This window comes from Battus philenor, unplaced genomic scaffold (genome assembly GCF_028537555.1).
Source record: "Battus philenor isolate CCGP_79_NKW_IND1 unplaced genomic scaffold, ilBatPhil1.0.hap1 SCAF_25, whole genome shotgun sequence".
In the NCBI taxonomy this organism is placed as follows: Eukaryota; Metazoa; Arthropoda; class Insecta; order Lepidoptera; family Papilionidae; genus Battus; species Battus philenor.
In genome coordinates, this window is record NW_027181688.1 from 11,948,120 (window position 1) to 11,953,119 (window position 5,000).

The following is a 5,000-nucleotide window of genomic DNA, read 5'->3' on the forward strand; positions in this document are numbered from 1 at the left end:
TCCGATGAATCGGACGCGATGCCGCGTCCAAAGTAAATCTGGACGAACGCGAGGCGAGTGTTGAGATATACATTTTCCTCCGTGAACAGATAGAAAAACGAATTCATTTTGTTGTTGCGGTGTGGTGTTGTGTGTGTATTGTAATAAATACGCACGCACGCACGCACGCAAAAAGCTACCTAGGCACCGGCGCGTCACGGCGTTTCGAACGTCCGACGCGTCGCTTGTCACACGTCTATCATATCATCATCACCCTCATATCTCTCGTATGTGCGGTGTTGGTGTGTGTTAGCTCTACTAGCTAGCTCCCTGGTTGATCCTGCCAGTAGTTATATGCTTGTCTCAAAGATTAAGCCATGCATGTCTCAGTGCAAGCCGTATTAAGGCGATACCGCGAATGGCTCAATATATCAGTTTTGGTTCCTTAGATCTTACCTCGGTTACTTGGATAACTGTGGTAATTCTAGAGCTAATACATGCAATCAGAACTCTGACCAGTGATGGGATGAGTGCTTTTATTAGATCAAAACCAATCGACGGAGGGCCTCGCGTCCGAAGTCGTTAATTTTGATGAATCTGGATAACTTTTGCCGATCGCATGGTCCAGCACCGGCGACGCATCTTTCAAATGTCTGCCTTATCAACTTTCGATGGTAGTTTCTGCGACTACCATGGTTGTCACGGGTAACGGGGAATCAGGGTTCGATTCCGGAGAGGGAGCCTGAGAAACGGCTACCACATCCAAGGAAGGCAGCAGGCGCGCAAATTACCCACTCCCGGCACGGGGAGGTAGTGACGAAAAATAACGATACGGGACTCTTACGAGGCCTCGTAATCGGAATGAGTACACTTTAAATATTTTAACGAGGAACAATTGGAGGGCAAGTCTGGTGCCAGCAGCCGCGGTAACTCCAGCTCCAATAGCGTATACTAAAATTGTTGCGGTTAAAAAGCTCGTAGTTGCATTTGTGCGCCGCGCTGTCGGTGCACCGCATCCGCGGTGATACTGACACGTCTGCGGAGCATATCGTCGGTGAGCCGTCGGTAAAACGGCGGTTCAATATCAAAATCCTATCGCGGTGCTCTTCGGTGAGTGTCGAGATGGGCCGACAATTTTACTTTGAACAAATTAGAGTGCTCAAAGCGGGCTCAAAATGCTGCTTGAATATTTCGTGCATGGAATAATAGAATATGATCTCGGTTCTATTTTGTTGGTTTTCAGAACTCCGAGGTAATGATTAATAGGGATAACTGGGGGCATTCGTATTGCGACGTTAGAGGTGAAATTCTTGGATCGTCGCAAGACGAACATCAGCGAAAGCATTTGCCAAAGGTGTTTTCATCAATCAAGAACGAAAGTTAGAGGTTCGAAGGCGATTAGATACCGCCCTAGTTCTAACCGTAAATATGTCATCTAGCGATCCGCCGACGTTACTACGATGGCTCGGCGGGCAGCTTCCGGGAAACCAAAGATTTTGGACTCCGGGGGGAGTATGGTTGCAAAGCTGAAACTTAAAGGAATTGACGGAAGGGCACCACCAGGAGTGGAGCCTGCGGCTTAATTTGACTCAACACGGGAAATCTCACCAGGCCCGGACACCGGAAGGATTGACAGATTAACAGCTCTTTCTTGATTCGGTGGGTGGTGGTGCATGGCCGTTCTTAGTTGGTGGAGCGATTTGTCTGGTTAATTCCGGTAACGAACGAGACTCTAGCCTGCTAAATAGGCGTCGTCATTTAGGTGTGCGCCGCTCCGGTGGCGCAACTCACTGGCGACGTATTAAAATTCTTCTTAGAGGGACCGGCGGCTTCGAGCCGCACGAGATTGAGCAATAACAGGTCTGTGATGCCCTTAGATGTCCTGGGCCGCACGCGCGCTACACTGAAGGAATCAGCATGTTCTCCCTGGCCTAGAGGCCCGGGCAACCCGTTGAAACTCCTTCGTGCTGGGGATTGGGGTTTGCAATTATCCCCCATAAACGAGGAATTCCTAGTAAGCGCGAGTCATAAGCTCGCGTTGATTACGTCCCTGCCCTTTGTACACACCGCCCGTCGCTACTACCGATTGAATGATTTAGTGAGGTCTTCGGACCGACACGCGGTGGCTTCACGGCCGTCGGCGTTGCTGGGAAGTTGACCAAACTTGATCATTTAGAGGAAGTAAAAGTCGTAACAAGGTTTCCGTAGGGGAACCTGCGGAAGGATCATTAACGTGTGTGTATGTGTGCGAGACGCGTGATATGTTCACGAACGTTGTTGCGCCGCTGTTGCTGTTGCTGTTGTTGCTGTTGCGACGACGACGACGACGACGACGACGACGACTTCGTACATACCGTGTTTACACATATATATATGTAATACATCCATAATGATATATATATACGACATATATACATATATATGTACGTACGCGCGCGCGCTGCTGTTCGTATCTAATGCGGACGAGCGCGCGCGCGTGTGCGTGCGTGTGTGTGTGCGTGTTTGTATATATGTATAAAAAATAAAATGTGAAATAATTGTCTCTAGCGTCTATTACGCCTAACGGCGCAGCGGCGACGGCGCCGTGGCGGTGGCCGGTGGCGGTGGTGGCATTCGTCGAAAGTGCTACCGCCGCCGCTGCCTCCGCCGCCGTCGAAGCGGCCGGGTGGCGGAAAAACGCCGAGAGACGAGCGCCGACCGGGGCATACCAAACGGAGCGTTCGAAGCGGTGAAAATCCCCACTGCCTAGCTCAGGCCCTTTATTGTCGGTTGGCGCTATACAAAACGAAATTTAAGCGGTTAGAAAGATGACAATGTCGTGCGTCACGCCAGCTCGTTGGGGGGTGCGCGGGTCGTCGTCGTTCATCATTCTAAAGGATTCGCGTCGGGGCGTTAAGCTTTTTCGGTGCCGTTTCTTTATGAACGCCTCGGCGCACATGAATTCGACCAACTTTCGACGTTAATACATAAAAACGGACAATCAAGTGGCCGACGGCGAGAGCCGTAGGCCGCTACCGTAAGTAATAACAACATTAAGAAAAAACCATTACCCTGGACGGTGGATCACTTGGCTCGCGGGTCGATGAAGAACGCAGTTAACTGCGCGTCATAGTGTGAACTGCAGGACACATTTGAACATCGACATTTCGAACGCACATTGCGGTCCGTGGAGAAATATCCAGGACCACTCCTGTCTGAGGGCCGGCTGTTAAAATATAAAAACCACACTGTTCGGTGTAGAACGCGCGCTACGTGCGCTCGCGCCGGTCGATGCGCGCGGCGGTGACGCGCGACGCGGCGGCGGCGGGTTGGTGGGGGGTGATGAACGAGCTCGCGGACGGTGCGATGGGACGATCTCTAATAAGAGTCTCTCGTCCGCGCCGCCGCGGCTCTCACTCTCTCTCTCTCTCACTATCCGCCGTCGCTGTCGTCGCGCTGCCGCTGCCGCACTACCGCGCGCGGGCGAGCGGGCGCGCGCTCTTTCGAACAATTGACGGTTTCCGTTGAACGTTCTTCGCGACGGACGACGGACGGCGGGGTGCTGCACCCCTCACGTCCGCGTACGCGCGGAGCGCGTTTACGGTCCGTTTAAATATATCGAATTGTATTGAATATGAAACGAGTGTGAAAAGATTACACGCATCGCTAAGACGCGAGTCTTCGTAGTGCGGTCTTCGTCCGAGCTCATCGGTTCGTGTATACGATATAATAAAATATATCGGAAGCACAGACGACGCGTCTCCGACGGATGCGACCGGCAGGCGGTGAATGTTTTCTTGCGCGGCAAGCGTAACGCACACACAAACATATGTAAGTAAACATTACGTGATGTTCATGTGCGCGCGCGCCTAGCCCGATGCGAGAGAGTTCACCGCTCGTCGTCGCTACGCATCCGTATTATGTCGGTGATACGCGTCGTCGTTCCAGTGCGAACGTTATATTATCGTATCGATACGGACCGATACCGAAAGGGCCGGACGATCGATCGCTAACGAAAAGTACTCGCGCTCGCGTATGCGTGTCGAGATTTTCGTTTACGCTCGTATCATCATAATCATCATCGTCATCGTCGTCGTTCATCGCGCAACGCGTGTTGTGTGTGCAGCGTTGCGTTGTGCGTGCGCGCGTCTAGAGACCTCTAAGGACTCGCGACGCGCGCGCCTCGCGCACGCGCACTCGCTCTGCGACGCGCGATGATCGCGACGGTGGGGGTGGTGTACGGTAGGCGGACTCGACGTCCGAAGGGCGTCCCGCGACGACGACCGGCCGCCGTGCGCGCTTGCTTGCTTGCGCGCGCGGTCCGTCGGTTCGTCGTCGTCAAAAATATAATAAGGGACGTCGCGTACGGATATCGCGTCTGCCTCGAATTTTTATCGTTGGCCTCAGATCAGGGAGGATCACCCGCCGAATTTAAGCATATTAGTAAGCGGAGGAAAAGAAACTAACAAGGATTTCCCTAGTAGCGGCGAGCGAACAGGAAAGAGCCCAGCACTGAATCCCGCGATCGTCTCGAGCGCGGGAGATGTGGTGTTCGGGAGGTTCCGCTTTCTCGTCGTCGATACTCCTGTCCAAGTTCGTCTTGAACGGGGCCGTTTTCCCGCAGAGGGTGCCAGGCCCGTAGCGACGGAGGGCGGCGGCGAGAGGGACTCTCCTAAGAGTCGGGTTGCTTGAGAGTGCAGCCCTAAGTGGGTGGTAAACTCCATCTAAGGCTAAATATAACCGCGAGACCGATAGCGAACAAGTACCGTGAGGGAAAGTTGAAAAGAACTTTGAAGAGAGAGTTCAAGAGTACGTGAAACCGTTCAGGGGTAAACCTGCGAAACTCGAATGAACGAACGGAGAGATTCATCGTCATTCCGCGGCGTACGCGCCCGCGCTCTGATGCGACGTCCGGTCCGCCTTTAATCGGGCGCTGTATCGCGTCGCACGGGCCGGTGCGCGTCGACGTCCGCGGAGGGCGTGCACTTCTCTCTCAGTAATGCATCGCGACCCGTTCGGGTGTCGATCTAAGCGCCGCCGAC

General features: G+C 53.3%; 3 non-coding genes across 3 annotated transcripts in view; all 3 read left to right on the forward strand.

Annotated features, from left to right (window-relative positions):
• Positions 1-306: 306 nt before the first annotated feature.
• Positions 307-2,210, forward strand: LOC137925062 (small subunit ribosomal RNA). Its single transcript, XR_011107644.1, has one exon. It is a non-coding gene; the product is annotated as a small subunit ribosomal RNA (ribosomal RNA).
• An 816-nt stretch (positions 2,211-3,026) lies between these two features.
• LOC137925049 (5.8S ribosomal RNA) lies at positions 3,027-3,183 on the forward strand. The gene has a single exon (XR_011107632.1). It is a non-coding gene; the product is annotated as a 5.8S ribosomal RNA (ribosomal RNA).
• A 1,173-nt stretch (positions 3,184-4,356) lies between these two features.
• Positions 4,357-5,000, forward strand: part of LOC137925068 (large subunit ribosomal RNA) — a 4,036-nt gene continuing 3,392 nt past the window's right edge. Inside the window, exon 1 of the ribosomal RNA XR_011107650.1 lies at positions 4,357-5,000. This exon is cut by the window's right edge and continues 3,392 nt beyond it. This is a non-coding gene — a ribosomal RNA (large subunit ribosomal RNA).